Source organism: Electrophorus electricus, chromosome 11 (assembly GCF_041902795.1).
Source record: "Electrophorus electricus isolate QZ-2024a chromosome 11, ASM4190279v1, whole genome shotgun sequence".
Classification (NCBI taxonomy): Eukaryota; Metazoa; Chordata; class Actinopteri; order Gymnotiformes; family Gymnotidae; genus Electrophorus; species Electrophorus electricus.
This window is the reverse complement of record NC_137507.1, coordinates 5,734,795-5,754,084: the sequence shown is the minus strand read 5'-3', so window position 1 is coordinate 5,754,084 and position 19,290 is coordinate 5,734,795.

Genomic DNA, 19,290 nt, shown 5'->3' with positions numbered 1-19,290 from the left:
GGGCAGGTGCAATGCACGTGTGTGAGAGTGTAGTAGTGGGCGCGTCCCTTGAGCAGGGTGCCTGGCACACCGTGACAATATTCCAATGTGGTGGCCTTTTAATCAAATGAATAAGAAGAAGATATAAAATATTAAATAAAGATCCAGTAAACTAAGTGTAGGCCAACCTAAGAAAGTACGTATAATGCCTTTCTGATTTTATGGGCAGAACTAGCAAAACATAAACCATTATTATGCTAAATGTTATGCTAGCTACCAAGCTATCAAACTAAAATGACAGAAATGTGATAACACCACACAAAACACAAGTAAAATTAGGTGTTGTGTTATATCATCCTACTGTTATTAAAAGTGTCTAAGAGTCATATATGGGAGAATTTTTAGTTACTGAGGCATTGTTAGCAAGTCACTTTAAAATAACCTGAAAAATTCGGAGACATGACAGTGTCTTCACAGTAGTAAGACTGAATGGGCTCTTATTAGGACTGTGGAAAAACACTTGTATTTAAAAACATTAAAAGAGGCCTTAAACCTAGCTGGAGCCTAATGAGTCCACAACAAAAAGCTTAATCAATCATTCAGGCAGGGCCTTAGAGCAGAATACTTGCTCGTCTTTCGCAAGACTCAGGAAGTCCATAAATTCTGATGGCAGTTAGGCAGTTCACCAAGAAGGAAGTGAGACCAAACGCAATAGTCTTGCCAATATGTCTGACTTTTCATTGCAATATACACATTCTATACAAATGTTTCCATTCACATTTATATTTATATTACCACTGGTCGCTTATCTGTACATACTGTATATATGTACCTCAACACCGCAGTACTTGGCCTCATCTGTGCTTATCTCACGCTGCACATACTTGCTGTTGCTTGCATGCTTGTCTTTATATTTATATATAGGTTATGTATAGTTTATATATAGGTTATAGCTAGTCATGTATATAAAGGTTACATGTTGTACATATATAGTTTCATTATATAGTTTACAAATAGTTTATATAAAGTTTCTTTGTCTTTATTCTGTTGTACTAAATCTTATGTTGACACCTGCACCAAATCAATGCAGGTGCATCACCAAATCAGAAATTCCTTGTACATTTCATACAAATAAAAGGCACTGATTCTGATTTGTATTCTTGACACTCATTCCTGACTTGTCTTTAACAGTAGGAGGAACAGACACTCTAGCACTATTTCTACCAGGTTTTGCAGGAAACACATTTGCATTGCTGCAGGCCAGCATGAAACACATAGGTGTTCCTTGCAGGCCAAGGCTGTCATCTAACTTTTTTTTAGGCTGTCACATTTTTTTAATGATCAAACACCATTGCTAAGCTTATAAAATTAGCCTGTACTATGCAAATATAGGACTCTGCCAAAACATGTCATTGTCTAGAATTTTATCTTAATGCACCAGAATTTAAGTCATGTATGTGTTTGTCATGTATTATAAGTTGAGTGTTTAAGTCATGTATCATAAGTTATGTACACTCAAAATATATATATTTAGGAAGGCTAATGGCAATAAACAGTTATATAAAGCATATATTTTTGTAGAAAGTTGTCACAAATTCTTCAGTGAAAGGTATATGTAAATTAAGCAGTAAATCTGTATAAGGTATTATTTCAGAAATGGGACTACTTTTTAGAGGAAAGAATGGTAAGCTTACATTACATTATGCATGGAAGCTTACATTATATGTGTATTTCCAGTCACTGTGTTTTCCATTCTTTCAGTGAAACATATCAAAATTGTTATACAAAGTTGTTATACACATGTTGAAAAATACTGGAATATTCTTTTAAGGCCTGCCATTATTCAATAATAAATATGTGTATCCACTACATATATTGTGAGTTTTCCTTTTTCAAAAGGAAGTTGATCTTCATTACCATGCCACCAGCATGATCATTAGAGATGTAAGACCCAGTTTACACTAAAGCTGCTTTTGACAATGTCTGCTGTAAAATGTTCCATACAAAATGGGTTTCAAATGAATTTAACTGCAGTTTCTTAATTGAGGTTTATCCATGTTTTTGAAGGTTTAAATGGTCACTACAGTGGATATGTGTAAGCCCAGTAAAAACCTACAGAGCAGAAATTAGTTTGCCTAGTGAAGTCAATAATTTACATTTTTAATAAGTTATGGGTTTAAAGATAAATCACATGAGCCTTCAACTATTAAAAGTATAAATCCAGTGGCATGTAGCAGAATTCACCAATGACAAAGTTGTTGGATTAATTTATCAGCAACATTAGTTGTCTATGCAGTGGTATCAGAAAGTGGACCTGGGGGCTAAACTCTGCTCCACTCAGAAGTAACACGCAGACAAAGTGAATGTTTTCAGTGCAGGAGCTATGGCACTACAGGTAAGCGGTTTCTCTGTTATTGACCTGCTATTTTGCTGAACAGGCCCCCTGAGAGTGAGTTTAAAAGACATGTCAAATATCATTACCTGAATCACCTGATAAATGTAAAAAAACATATGTTTTCAGATACTTTTTCCTAGCATGTTAATTACTGAGGGAATGTAATAATATAGACACCCGGTGTTCAAAACAGAAATGCCTACCTTACAGATTTACCTATTAGGCTTCCATAATGTGTGTACGGGAGGCAATAGAGGAAGCAAGTGAGAAAGCAGTCGCTCTTTAAACGCAAAGAAACAAACGAATAAAGAAACTAAACACAGGCTAACAACCAAAACAGAACAAAGAACAAACCAGGAAACACGAAGCACAAGCAGAACCGTAAGCATAACACACTTTCGCTCACACATTCAAAGACTGACAAAGGGAGTCCTCAACACAGGACTTAAATAACAGAACTAATGAGGTACAAACAAGGAACAGGTGACAGTAATCAAGGGCAGAGAACTAAAGGGGACAGAATAGAACGAAACCAAAACAAGGAAGCACATGGAAAGGCATCCCACTGGGAACCGCGACACCAGGGAGGGTGAAACCATGACACTTTGGATGCACAGCTGTGAATGCTAATGCATATATTTTCAGAAGTCACTTCACTGACAGTTAGTCCATTTCTGTTTGTGTGACCATAAAATAATTTAAAATGCTATGCTCCTGTTGCACAAAGGTTGCACAAAGTGCTATAACATCACCAAGGTCATGGGTTTGAGTCCCAGGGAACATACTGACATATTGATAAAGTTGCTCTTAATAACAGTGTCTGCCATCTGCTATAAATGGAGTATAATTAATAATACCAGATTTATATCACTCCATCTGACCAAAGATCATCTATATAATAAGCATTACTATTTTAAAACTGGCTTTATCCAAGTTTCTGTTTAAGGAAATATGAGACGAGTGAAAGAGGTTTTATATGGTATTCACTATTTATATGATAACTATATGTAATTCATAATAGTTGTCTGTATAGTTGTTTGCATTTTAGATACATTTTCTAAAGTGCACCTCCAGATAATATAAGCACTTGTGTATGTATATATGCAGTTTTGCCACTGAGTGTAAAACCAACACAGTATCATTTCACTGAATATATAGGGGATACATTTCTGGGCAAAGAGATGAGCAGGGAAAATGATAAGTTGTTTCTGAGTGCAGGCTGCTGCTACCCTTGCTCAGAAGCCTGTGTTCATTTAAAAACAGCATTCAAATAAGGTTAATCTCCTTGCAGTGTGAATGCAGCTCACTGACAAAAGCTTCACATGCAAAAAAAGTTTTTGTGTTATGATATTTGTGTTCATATGAATGGGCATCTATTTGTAAGATGATTCCCCTTTAGCTCTGAGCCCTACAATCCCCTGCCCCATCAATATAATCCCCCAGCCCTTATCTCACAGCTGATATATTACAAGTTGAATTCACGCAAACATCAGCATTGGATGGAGTCACTGTGCAGGCACACTGTTCTGATTCAGTAAAGATGCATGTTTTACACTCACCCTATCATCTTCCATTCCTGCAGTAAAGAGGAGCAGACCGGCAGACATTACTACACCACTCCGGGAACACATAAAAATCTACATCAGGAGCACAAACACTATGCAAACGAGAAGATCCTGAGAAGCTGGTAGGAGCAGGAGAGAGAGGTGGAAACACTCCAACAGAGACTGCTCCAGGGCCGAGCAAAGCTAACAGTGCCGGTGTATCATCGCTTACTCAAATGCACGTCTGTCCTACGCCCTTCCAATAAAGCATGCATCTCCACGCCTAGGGATATGATAAAGAAAATACTGCAAATAAGCAAAGTTTCAACTGGATGAAGGTCAAATTAACTGAGGAAGTCATGAGAGTCACGTCTATTCAGGACAGGCTGAGGAGGCAAAGTGGGTGAGCGAGCTGGACTGACTTAACTCTGACAGAAACAAAAGTGAGAGATGAGAGAGAAATTTAGCCATCTAGTTGTGGCTGGAGATATTGGGCACAATAGAAGTTTTTAAAAAAAAAATATGGAAGTGTATGTGTGTGTGTGAGGAGAGAGAGAGAGAAACTCCTCAGACATACAGAGCAAGATGAAGAGAGAGACAGACAGTGCTCAGACAGGGCCAGACTGAGTTCTGTCCTTTCTGTGTCCTCCCCAACCTGGAGTCCAGCATCTCTCATCTTGTCACATTGAACTCCAGATGCTCCTTCCATCTGACTGAGACGATCTCTCTTCATTTTCCCTAACAATGTGGTAATGAAATATTGATTTTTAGTTACATTCATATTGATGCTATTAGGTTCGCACTGATAAATCAGACCTGCCTGCATGTCACAGAGGCAATGTGTGAGAGATTAGAGCTACAGCAGCTGATGTCTCCACTTGATGGATTCCCTTTTTCTTCCTAAAGATTCTGTGTGTCATAACATTGTTGTTTCCATTCACAGCTGTGGACAGTGCCAGAATATATATCTGTCCATTCTTAGCCTGCTTGACCCTGCCCTACTGCTCTTTGTTTACCTCTCTACCTCTTACTCTGGTGTCTCTGGTCTTGTTGCTTAGTCCAGCAATGGTGTGCACCGATCAGCCACACACATTGATAGCAACCTAGTAATGCTGTTTCACATTATCTGAACAGTAAAACAAATTAGGGTGACATTCCTCCCTATATCTGCCCAAAGTGCACTGGTGAACATAGACAGGCATAAATAAACCTTCATTTAGCAGAACTGTCTGATGACTTCATAAAATTAGTTACTTTTGAGATTTATATAGTCCCACTCAGTGTTTGACCTGTGAGGCAAATTTTGAAAATGAGCCTGCAGCTTCTGTTACACCTAGAGCTGTAGGAGGTGTTTGAACATAGTCAGTTTAATTAAAGGAAATGATGGTGTTAAGTTTAATGATCTCAAGTTCAAGGACTCTCGCCTCTTCACAGAGATGGCTAGATGGTGTGATATTTCCAGGCTAGTGCCATTATTTTTATAGAGTAATTATTTTTCAGGAAAAGACATTGACGGTGCAGTTCACATTGTAAGAAATAAATGTAAAAATTCTTTATGTGAAAGCAGCCCATTGCTATAATCTTTGAGCTTTTGATAAGGAGACAAGGAATCTTATCTTTGTAGTAATTATGGAACACTGAATATTATCATTATGATCTCAGACACTGACACACATGGCCCATCTTCCACACCTGCAGAGATTAGAGAGTATCAGTCCTTCCTCCATTCCATCTTCATAACCTATTGCTGGCATGAAAGACTGTTCAACACAAATTATTGTGTGGTTATTATGACTTATAAAAGAGTTTCTAGTTCATCGATGATTTACGGTGAGTGTGGCTCATCATTGATCTCCCTCCTGCATTCAGTAGATGTTTTGATTTAACCTGATAGAGTAATGAAGTCTTAGAGCATGTAAACGAATACTAGCTGTTTGTTTCAGTTTGACATTTTTTCTGAATGCAATTAGATCACTGCGCTGAGGCTGTTTTTTCTTACTGTGTATCCCTTACTTCTGTAGTGTTGCATATCTAACGTGTGTGGCCCGAGTGCCGAAGGGTGAGGGGCAGGACGCCCAGGCTCCAGCGACGTGGACGAACATTTGTCACAAAGACAGCGGCACTCACATATAACAAGAAATGAACATGAACATGAAAGCATTAACATTTAACACCAACACGCGACATTAACGATGACCAACGACACTGCACACACTGACGCGGGTTTAAATACACGAAGACAAAACGAGGTGCAGGTGAGTGCAGGCATGGCCACAAACGAAGATCCTCCCACTGCACGTGGAGGCGAGCGTTCCGTGACAATCTCAGAGCAGCAGGCAGTTCCAGTGTGCTGGGTGCGCTTTCCTCTCTCTCTTCTGGTCGTAGAGAGTGGAAACATGCTGGCACAAAATTACAGAGTAACCACATGCACTCAATTCAAAGAGCACTTGACCAACCAAAAGAGCAGTAAAAACTCTGACATATAATTACAGTGATAATAGATACATGCTTACTTTGCAGGCTAAAGTAATAATTGCATAGTAATAATTATGCTGCATATTATGCTGCATATTTCAGTGTTAAAAAGTACTCTCAGTCTTTAGCCTTGTTCAGGTCACACACGAGCCATTTAGAATAACAAGACTAAATCAGGGGATGTATCGATTATCTGTCAGTCACGTACCAGCTTTATTGCTGAGACACAGACTCTGCTTACTGTCACTTCACTTCATGGCCCAGAAGCAGTGGAGTGTGATCCCGACCAAAGAGCTGCCAACAGCTCCAGTACCGTCGCTCCAAGTCAGAGAAGCAGTCGTTGCGGGGGGGAAGGAGACAGAATGATCAAACGTTTGAGGCGCGCCATTCCAGAGTAATGAAGCGTAGCAGGAATATACCTGTTCAAAATTTGATAAAAATGGTCTGACACACCAGCCCAAATAGACTCCTCTGTATGTCAGCACACATCTGTCCATCACATGTCTCTAACAAAGACAGGATGAACAAGTGGAAGGAGAGAGAGAAAAGAGAGAGAGAGCAGGGGAGAAGTGAACCAAGGAAGGAAAAATAGAGTGAACGAATCACATTATCCTTGACAGTTGGTGAATGCCATCAAGGCCGCAGAGTTGCACAATTAAACCCAAGCGAGCATGTGTCCTTGTGCCCAGTGGTTTGTTTTAATTCAGCCCCTCACAACTCTGCAGTGGGAAGAAAAAATGTCACTAAAATGTTACAGCTATTCCATCCATCTGTCTGTCAGCTCATCACTGTGGCACAATGGGGTGGCTGAGCAAAGTCTGTTTAAGACAAGTCCTCCCATGCCAGCGACATACTGTTAATGCCTCCAGGCTTTTTGTTTAAGGCATGCAAGACTAGTCCTCTGTTGGGTAGTTATTTGTATTACAGGACTTGTATGATGTATAGACATATGCCTCATATTTGAAAACTAGCACAACATTACAAAATGAATGTAATGTTTAAAAAACATTTTTTATGTGATTTTTAAGAATGTGTTAATTAAAAAGCAGTTTTATTGCTTTCTTGAAAGCTGAGCAGAAGCAACACTCAACAGAAGTGAGTGATGCTAATGATGGTAATGGCCTTGAGCATCTCTGATATAAACTGAATGCCTTCATTCAATGTAAATATATTAAATAGGAAATATCCTTACATGAACTGGCATGTTAACCAGACATGACTGAATGTCTGTTATGTCTGGTTAATGACATGACTGTCATGTCTGGTTAACATGCCAATTCATGTAAGGATATTTCCTATTTAATATATTTACTTTTATGAAAAGGTTGATACATGAATTTCTATAAGTGCAATATGTGGATTTACCATGGTTTGCAACATCTCACAACAGCACCGAATTGTCTTTATCATACGGATGTGGAGTAGCTGTACACATGTAAAAACTGCTGTATTTCTTTGAGCCCTGGCAAGAGAGGGATGCACAAACACTACTGCTCTTCTTACAAAACTAGCAAAGTATTTTAGCTTTATCTGTCTGCAGCACAGTTAACAGCCTTGGGGTCTTGATATAAAATCACAGCAGGTTTAAGGTTATTTCAGGAAACATTTTTTTTGCAAGAAAAACACCCATCATGCCCATTCTAAAACACATTCAAGCTTCTTGGGGTTTTTTTATGCCTAACACTCTTGAATCATTGCTGTAGAAAACAATTATGCCAACACGTTTTTGTTTTGTAAGGATTTTTCTCAACAGGCAGCAGTAGTGAAAGAGACTCTCTTTGTTCTGTTGCTCACACCATATCATTCTTCTCCTTCACAACAGCCATTGTTTGCAGCGCAGTTACATACACAATGGTCCACACACAAGAAAGAGAAGACACTTAGCTAAGGCAGTAAATTACAGATGCAGGCAAATTTGGGCTCTAAATTCACTTATTCACATTTTCCCCAATAAAAGAAATTGCTTGTGCTGAGGCAAACATAGTCCAAGACAGTGCCAAAAATGCTCCTTATATTTGTGTAAGTGTGTGTGTGTATGTGCATTTGTGTGCATATGTGTGTGCATATATGTATGTGTGCGCGAGCATGTACATGGCTATTTATATCTATAGATGAATACAAAAAAGCAATGTATTATAAGAAAGGAAACTCAGATATGCTTGATCTATGTTGCATTTTACTTTCCTGAATAGATATATTAAAGTTTCAGTAGTAATACAAGTGTCACTCTCACAGACCGGAGCGTCCCCCGTTTCCCTGGCAACCTAGCCACTTCCGTGTTTTCCAGTTTTCATCTGTTTCCTTGGTTCCCTGCCTCCTTCCCATTATCTCCAGCTGTTCCTAGTTTGTCCCTAATTGTGGTCCTATGTAAACCTTGTTCCTGCAGCTCTTGTTTGTTGGTCATTGTTTTGCTTTGTCCTGCTTGAGCTCTCTACATGTATTTTCTCCCCGTGTTCCAGGTCCAGTTACCCTCTGTCTACGTTCCTGTTCATGTCTGCTAGTTTCCTTCTGTTCGCTAGTCTGTTTTTCTCTCTGTGTTTTTGTCTCCACTCTCTTTCCTCGTCCGGTATTCTCCTGTCGCTTCACTTCTGTTTATTTTCCCCTTTTTATATACCCAAGTGTTGTCTGGTTTTCTCTTGAGTTATGCTTACCTGTGTTTTCTGTCTTGGGTGTTGTTTGTCTATCGTGCGTAGCCTGGTTCAGTGTTCTCCCTGCATGTCCTAGTTTTATACCTCTTCGTTGTTCTCCGTTAGTCTTCCTTAATGTTTAAATCCCTTGTTGCCCATTTCTCGCCCTCACCCTGTTATCATGTTACTCTTCTGTTAGCCTGTTTGTTCTTCCTTCTATTCTATATTGTTAGTCTGTGTCTTGTTATTAAACTTATTATTTATTTATTCTATTCACTCCATTTTGTTCGTTATGGCTTCCCGAGTTAATGGCATCGTCACTTCGCACATACGTTCGCTCGCCACTTCCCATGCATTACAACAGGAGGCACTTTGTGTATGTGGAGTATACATACAGATTTGTCACAGGTATGAATCAACAGACCACTCCAAACAGGAGCAGTCCAAAGACAGTGGATTCTAAGGTTTTGAGGAACACAGACACTGCACACTCACAGCAGCACTGCAGTGCCATCACACAATGCACCACTGCAACACACTGCAGCACTGAACCACACTTTACCACTGTGACACTGTGCCATTTCAATACATTGTACAACAGTGACCTTATGCCACTGCACCACACAGAGACACTGTACCGATGTAAGACATTGCACCATTGCAACCCTGCACTTACTACACTGTCTACACACTGCACCAATGGTCTACCTTATCATGGTGGTCTTCTGTCCTAGATGAATCATTAGTCTTACCCTTCGAGCTTCTTACAGTTTGCACAGGATTACAAAATCAGACCCATAAACCATACATAAAATGCTTTATTTCGGTGTAAAGCTAACCTCAGTTGTGGTAGCTAGTTATTCAGTTAGAGTTACTGAACTAGTCATTTCTATCTGCAGTCTGTGCCTTATTATTTTTCATATGTGCTGCATCTATGAACAACACAGATTGCAGTATTTGACACTTTGAGACATAGCCAAACATTTTGGTCTTAGAGTACACATATGACCAGAGTTACTCTCCATTTTCCCCTGCTGACATAATCAAGGTCTTGACAAGAATTCTTCAGAATGCCTGCATTCATACCTAGAGCTGAGCAGACTTAAGGTGCATTCATTTCAACTACTCTGACAAGACACTTCAGCCTGACAGCCAGAATGAAGTATAAGATTTGGATGTGTGTGTGTGTGTGTGTGTGTGTGTGTGTGTGTGTGTGTGTGTGTGTGTGTGTGTGTGTGTGTGATTCTATCTGCAGTCCTAACTTCATCTGCAGTCCTTACTTCCTTACTTCATGGTATACAGGGTCCTCAAGTATCATAAGAAATCACTGAAATTAACAGATAGTATGCAGGAGGCTTTTGAAGTCAGGTCTGTTCACAAGCTCTGAATTCTCCAGCTTTGGGGACACTTGTTTCCACTGGAATCATTGGTGCTGTTAATCACAAGCCAAGACAAGTCAAGGCAAATTTATTTATATAGCACTTTTTACAATACAAGTTGTCACAAAGCAGCTTTAAAAATATATGGTTCCCTAATAAGCAAGACAATGGTGACAGTGGAAAAGAAAAACTCCCTGTGCAGAATTAAGGAAGAAATCGTGGGAAGAACCCCTCCTCCTTTTGCAACCTAGCTAATAAACAGTCCAAGCTTTATTACATTATGTTTAGTCCAAGTAGGCACTTCAGTATAGATGTGGGAGTCTCAGGTACTCAGGTGGGTCTAGGATGGGTGAGCTGTATCTGCATCCGTTTTAGTAGATGGAGTGGCTGTATGGATGTGGCAGCATCAGTTCATCTACTGGAGGGACCAGGACATTTTCTGGTGTCATATTAGATGCTTTCTCAACGATGAACAGATCTAGTCCAGTGTTGACACAATCTCATGCAAATAGAACAGGATGCAGTTATATCTGTAAAGATGAATAACACATGAATAGTTCATATACAATAGAGAGGCCAGTGATCACAGAGCTCTTCTGCTTACAGACATCACATAGCTCTGTCCATGCTGATGTTTAGGAGCTCTTTGGAGAGTACAGGAATACAACACTCTGTGCAAAGGAGAGCAGCTCTCTCAAGGTACTAACTCACATCCCACTCTGCAAATCTGCCTTGCCAGAATCCCGTCAGTTGCCCCATGACCACTCGGCCCCATCTATGTTTCCAGTTCTTCCTAAACACACTTCAACAGAAACTGGATACTGTATATTTCATGGAGTTGTTCACTGGCCAAACAATAGTCAGGTCTCTGCTATCCAGCATGAGTACAAAGAGACAGGATGATAAAAGTAAAATATGTTCTGTTTTTACTGGATATCATTTCACCAGAGCTAATATGAAAGTTTGTTTGGATTCGATTTATCTCAACTGTCATGCGCACAAAGAGCCTAAACATTTCAAAGGACACGTCCCACGTCTCTTGCAGCATATCCAATTTGTTCCCAGGAGACTCTGCTTCTCTTGAGTAAGAGCAGGTTATCAACATTTTGCTAAACATTTTCATTGCTTGGTATTAAGGTCCCTTCTGAAGTTAGGGGGTGTGGGTAATTAACATAACTGTGAACAAAGTAGAAGAAAGAGCCTAATGACAACCTCTAGCACCACCCAGCTCCACCTGTGAGACATGCGTGGAGCTGCTCAACAAAGCTGCTCTCAGTTACCTGCAGCAAGTGGGAGAGAGGCTGATTCCATGACACACAGACAAAGGAGGCATGAGAGGAAAGACACAATAGCTGTGATTACTCCGAAATATAATAAAGCAGAGAGGAGAGCCATCCACATGCTGTTTGAGGCCTCACACAAGCCAAAGACACACCCTCAATAACGGGTCAGACACCGTGCTGAGGCTGAAACTCAGTGCTGAGTGACACGGCTTAACGCAGACATGGAAAGCGCCACTTCAAGAGTGTTTAGTTCAAGACAAAGACATCCTCTCCTACTTCATCTCGAGAGCCAGAGTCTGTAGATAAGTGGTGTTTAGCAGGAGGGTCATTGGGGGGTTGAGAGGTTATGTTCCTGTGGCCCTTACCACCACATTGTTACTTGCTTTTATTTCTCCAATACAAACTAAACCACCACATTGTTACTTGCTTTTATTTCTCCATTACAAACTAAACCGTTGCTAAGCTCACCTGAAATCGATATTTTCATTTAAAGGCCGCATGATTTAACAAAAATGAAAATGAGTCGATTCAGCCAGTAAGAGGAGGTCATAAATCACGGTGCTTAGGTAACTAAAAAGAGCAATTGACTTGCACATGGAGTCGGGGTGGGGGGGGGTCAGGTTGAGGGGATGAGGTCCAGCTTGACACTTGTTCGCCCTCAACACAGCGCAAATTCTATAAACTTTTCAGTTCTATCTTTCAGTTGTGCCAGTACTGGAAAAAATAACTTAAGCTAAGAGGAATAGACTCTTTAGACGACAACAAATGCGCTGTCAAACATAAAGTAAAATGTCTTGAGTCCCTGGTAAGAATTTGTACTAGATAATAAGCATGCCAGCATCAAACATTTAATGCCACGGCTCTTTAGAGACAGATGCAAAAGGAACCCATATGTGAGCTGCAGACTGTCAGAGGACAAGCCAGCAATGAAACCCCTCTGCTCACAGCACGTATGTAAACAGTTTCACGCCGGTCTCACGGAGGATCTCTGCTCAGTCGTTGCACTCACCCCGCGCGCGACAGAACAATTGTTGGAATCCCCGTAAAGGCGTTTCGGTCGCGGGGGATACCGAGCATTTCCGTTAGTGTTTCATCTTACGCGTCATGCTGTTATCGACTCTCGGCACATCGACAAACTTTCATTTAGCTGTTGTATCTGGGTTAAAATAATGACAATCAACTACCAATAACCAGCAATAAAAGCTAAAGAGTGGGAATTACGCTTTTACCAGTTCGGTGACCAGAGTACATTACAGAGGAATTATAAATGTCCCATTAAGCATACATTGAGGCCTTAAACGCCACGTAGTAATGTTCAGCGTTCACTACTAACAAAGAGAAAACTGCCTGTGAAAACGAACATTGTGACACACTGTCAGATTTGTTTATTAACTGTTAAGAAAAGCCGCTCCCCAATTCCGTATCTTACACTACCTAGGATAATGAATGCAGCAGGGCTGTTAATTCCATTTTAGGGCGCTGTAGCCTGGGAATGAAACATCTATAAAAGACTACTGTATGCTAATTCCTTTCAACAGACAGATGTTGAAAAGAATTGGCGTAGGTTAATGTAGGCTAGCCTATCGCCTTCTTTTGAAATTCTAAATAAACTATTTTGATTATATAATAATAAGAAGAAGAAGAAGAAAGTGGTGTGAACGTCCGTATTTTCTAACGATGTGATCATTTTGTTTTTGTCTTTTGAAAATGTGTTAATGGTCTAATGCTGTATTGCAGAAAGGATCAGAAATCATTTTACAATAACATCTTCAATTACTAGGATTTTAATATATAATATTTAAGAATATTTTTTAATCTTTACATTTATTATTTTTATATATTAATTTGTGTTATTATATGCCTTCAATTTCAAAATTTTAACATTACTAAATTATTTATATATATTTATATATATATATATACACACACACACACACACACACACACACACACACACACACACACACACACACACACACATACATATATATATATATATATCAAGGTTATCAGAAAACAGTCCTAGAACCCTGTGAATTCTGTTCTGTGAGGCCCATTTGAATAGAAACCTCTTGATTGACACACTAAATATCCATCATGGCGGTTGAACATGTACATGATTCAACAAGGAACAAGCGTAAATGACAGCCTTATTATGCATAGACATAAATGTTTCCTGTCTCAGCCTTCCAGTTACTAGTCGTATCTTTTTCCCTACAGTCAAGACTTCTACCAGAGGCCTGGGAGTTTGAGAGTGTGGTGCAGTATTTTTGCTGTTCCCAGGATTGCACTCTTCTCAGATGAGACTGATGTCAGTTTAGGGGTCACTGCCCCATTTGCCCCTATCACCTGGGTGGGACCCCCTTGGTGGTGTTATTTGTATTTCTTTTCTTTTCTTTTCTTTTCTTTTCTTTTCTTGCAACACAATCTCAACACACTTTTTCTATTTTACTCTGTGTGTATTTTGCACACAGATACACATACATCCAGAGAAGAGAGAGGAGGATTACGCTGGAGTTGAGCAGCTGGCAATGACATGCTGGCCTGACTGATGCTGTCATCTTGGCTGGCAGAGAGAGGAGGTGTAGGGAAAGGGGCTGGAATGCAGTGAGTGCAGTGAGTGTTATGAATGCTATCTGCCTGCTCTGCTCCAGCTCACACTACATTACACACAGCTCACGGGGACTGAAAGAGGCAGAGAGACGCGTTGCCACCCATCCTCAACACACACCAGCATCACTCTGAGGGACAGCTGTCACAGTGATTTGGAACAGCTGCTTGATGCTGTTATAGTGCATATGCCTGTGATTGTGTGTGTGTGTGTGTGTGTGTGTTCACTTGCCTCCCTGTTTCTACAGCAATATCAGGACATGAACATTTAGCCAAAAATGAATGAAACTGTGTCATTATACATATCCAAACCACATATTCAGTGTTCCTTTTAATACCTCTATTTTATTATGACGTTATTTTAAAATAGTTGTATGTTATGTTGTTTGAAGCCTAATTTTGATTCTGATTCAGACTCAATATAGGGAATGCAAGCAGCTAAAGCTGTATGTATCTGCGGGTTGTAGCTGCATCTGTCCAAATGTGTGTGGCTCCTTGGGAGGTGTTTGTATATGTGGGAGTATGAGTGTGTATCTGTGAGAGGTGTTTGTATATGTGGGAGTATGAGTGTGCATCTGTGAGAGGTGTGTGTATCTGTGGGAGTATGAGTGTGTATCTGTGAGAGGTGTTTGCATCTGTGGGAGTATGAGTGTGTATCTGTGAGAGGTGTTTGCATCTGTGGGAGTATGAGCGTGTATCTGTGAGAGGTGTTTGTATATGTGGGAGTGTGTGTGTGTGTATCTGTGAGAGGTGTTTGTATATGTGGGAGTGTGTGTGTATCTGTGAGAGGTGTTTGTATATGTGGGAGTATGAGTGTGTATCTGTGAGAGGTGTTTGTATATGTGGGAGTGTGTGTATGTGTAGGATTGTGTGTTCTGCTGTGTGAGTATTCACTTGTTCAAGGCTGATTTGGACAACGCAGCTTTACAATGACTAGAAAATCTTAGTAACTCTTATAACACAGCAGAACACACAGCCAGTTGTATGTAAAACAATCACATCACAATTGTACAACACACACACACACACACACACACAATGGCAAGAACAGGTAAAGATAAATAAAACTGAATTATAAGAAATATGTTTAATCACTGGGTGAAAGAATAATAAAAATGTGTGATATTTAATTAAACAAATCATGTTATTTGAAAGCTGACTATTTATAAATTGCAAATGTACAGTTATCTAGCTATATTTAAAAATTGAGCTAATTTACTATAATCAATTTTAAAATCTGGTGATGCAAGTGTAATTTCTCTCTGCAGAAAAAGGTATCCTGCAATAGTGTCTTTTATATGAGAAAAGATAAACATATTCTTTATGTAGCTAAACAATATTTTTGTTTAGATAAATAATTTTTATTTATTCTTTCCACACCTCATCCTGCTTCATGTGATGAATGTCTGTGTGTGTGTGTGCGTGTGTGTGTGTGTGTGTGTGTGTATGCGCGTTAATGCAATGCTTTTCTCATCTGCTTCTCTCTTGCTAAAAACTATAGCAGAATAAAGGACTTACCATAATAAATGCTTTGAAAATGCTTCTACAGCTGTTTGTGCATATGCTTTCTGATGACTGCAGACAAAATCTCTCACTTTCTCTCTCTCACACACACTCACACACACACACACACACACACACACACACACACACAATCATGTGCACACGTGTATACACACACACACTTTCCATTTAATGAGATGTTAGCCTTAGCTAAACCCTGAGTGTTAATCCTGATGCTAGAGATAATCACCATGCTATAACTGCTGTTCCTCATCTTCACCCTTCTGGAGTATGCCATCTTTTGGACATAAATGGTACTACACTACAGGTTTGGTGGTTATGGGTCTCACAGTATGATGCTACCTGAAAATAATGTCCATCATCCCAGCATTTTATATCGCAGCACAGAATATTTCGCAGCACAGAAAGGCTCAGCCTTGTGGCTATGTAGAAGAGCAGAAGAAGCACATGTAATGGGAGAAAAAGTGAGTCTCTCCTGCTGTCTGTGGCTGCAGGCAGTGCACTGGCTCCTGTTTCATCTTAATGTAATGAAGGCTGAAGGCAGCCACCCTATCCTGGACTCAAACCTAGGGTTAACAGGAGGTAAACGTGAGCTCTGACCACCAGACCAAAGAGCCAGATCTCTGGTATAGCAGCTAGAGCATCTATTTACCCTTCCGAAGTGATAGTCTCTATCACACTTACACACTGTGTCACATTCATACTAGTGTGTCACATATATAGCTCTTAAATAATAACAAACAGTGTTAGCTCTTCAAGCACAAGGTTCTATATGACCAGTGACCCCTGGCCTTGGGCAGCAGTTGTGTGTGGCACCCTGACTGGGTCCTGAAAGAAACCAAAGTAAGTGTGTGGAGGCCAGATGTTCCAGAACCTGAAGCTGTGAAGCTCACCAGCCTTAAAGGCTGGATAAGACATTTTACAAATAAGCATACAGCAGGCAGTGGCTGTTGGCTGTTGTACAGGATCAAGACAGAGAAGCATTGCTCTGTCCTTTTTTTGTTAATCCCAAATTTTTCTCTTTTTTTTTCAAGAAAACTTTATAACACAAGACAGGATAACATTACACTCTAACAGCCATGACCCTTTTTAGCTCAACCACCAGCATAGAAAACATCCTTGTCCAAAAGCCCCGTGCCTCCAGGACCTGCCTCCAGGGCAGCCTTAAGCTCTAAAATCAGAAGCAGTAGAGAATGCTGTCTCTTTCGTTCTTCTGCCCCTGCACACAAACTCTCTCTCTCTCTCTCTCTCTCTCTCTCTCTCTCTCTTTCACACACACGCAGTATTTTTTTGTTTGTTTCTTTTTACTGTAGGCTTAATATATTAAACCTCATCATGCTTATTCACCTCCTTTGTGTTTGTAATAAAATATGTTTAGGCACTGAGGAGCAATGCTGAATACAATTTTCATCTTAATGTTTAACTCATATGGTACTACTGCTCAGTTCTACACTCAAACTGAGCTGTGTTTCTGCATGTTTCTGATGAACAGCTTAACCAACCATATATATACATCATTAGGCAAACATGAGGTTATGGAGTATTTCCCTGTTCTCACATTTTCTGCTTGTCTTACTCATTACGACCAGCAAAAGTTCATTATCTCTTAAAGATCACTGTCTCATCTTATGACTACATTATTCACACTGAGATTTAGCAACGAACCAAAGATCTCGTGCTCTCATGAAGCGGGCTTTGTTTGCAGCAGGTTTAGTGTTTGTCTGAGGAAGAGGGGCAATCAGAACATGGTGTGGAAATTCAGCTGAATGGCCTTTTTAAACTTGGATGATGCCTCTGTAGAGAGGAAGAGCAGACTGTGAAAAGGAACCCTACATGGCATGTGCTCACCTGTCTCCCCTGCGCCTGTCCACCCTACGCCTATCTGCTCTGTGCCTGTCTGTCCTGTTCCTATGCCCCGCTCTGCTCCTGAGGAAATGAGCCCAATGCCTCTGAAGGACCTCTGCCAAAAATGCAGCAGCAGCTGTGTTAGCTAGTTAAGCATCAGCGGTGAGGATGGAGGGGGAGCTGGGTCAGTAATTTTCATCCTAATAACTTTTTTTTCACATTCAAGTGTAAATAAGTGAAGCCAATGTAAAAAATGATGTTCTGGCCAGGGAATCATTCAGCAATGAGAGAAGTAGCGTACAGCGGATTAGAGAGGAGCGGTAAGGGAAGGTGAGGGAGGAAAGTAGAGAGGAGAGGAGAGAATACACTGTCTTTTACATCCTTTAGATCCAGCTAAATGACACCCCACTCTGAGGTCAGCAGGCTCAGAGCACCATGTACAAATTGGGCAACAGCTGTAAATGGAATGTTTGTATAAGAAGCTGGAATACTGCATAACAAGTTTGATAACTCCATTACATGGGTACCCTGAACTGGCCTATTATCTATTTTATTTTACCAAATTGTTTTGTGCAATATGATCATGATCTCTGACAAGAGGAATGTTACATATATTAGGCACCCAGAAAAACAGCTGTTGTGTTTAAAGCTATTTATCAGTGCATTAAATATTTTTTACTTTTGACTTGGTCTGCCTTTTGCTCCCTCTCCTAATATTCAAACACAGTGTCATTCATGCTGAGGTCGAGACCTGTTCTGCCCGCCCAATAAGTGGTCATAGATCAAGATCTTAATTGTGTTTCAAAGTGTTTGAAATCATTATCATACTGAAAGATTTCTGAAGCAGGTACAAATGCCTAGCAATACGCTTTCCATCAAAGAACATTTAGGCATAACAATTTCCATTTCAAAAAAACCAAAATCTTGTTTTTAATTTATTAAGGTTTGTTTGCATTAATGTTTTATTGTATTTTTATTGTATTTACTATTTTATTGTATTGCATTAATGTTCTATTGTAATTTATGTGTTTTGTAGTATTGTCATACAAATAAACTGCACATCTATATAGCTTTTTATTTCTTGGGTGCCTAAGAACACACACACACACACACACACACACACACACACACACACACACACACACACAGACACACACACACACCTCAATTTTAAAAGCAATAAAACAAAGCTGCCGCTGACTGCAAGAATACTCTTATTTTCATACTTTTTTCTTTTTGTCTTGTTCTGGTCAGTTATCTGAAAATGATATTCATAAGCCGCCTTTCTCATTTATTACTGTCAGAGCAGAGGGGAGCGCATGCCGAGGTCATGATCTGGAGATCCAAAGAATGCTACGCCGACAAAGACACAAACCAGCCCTGCTGGCTGCCTCTCGCCCTGCTGCTTCCATCTCCCGGTAGCCAAGGCTCCAGGTCATAACCTTCCCATGACATTTCGCAGTTCCTGAACCCGTTGATTAGTGCAATATTTACATATTCCCCAGCTCAGGGGGCTTTGTCGTATGGCACATGGTTGAAGTGCTGTAAATATGTTGGCCTTTTTCCTGGACCACAGAGCAACACTGCTGTTCCTGTGGCACTCAGTAGCTTGCCGGGATAACGTGTTTA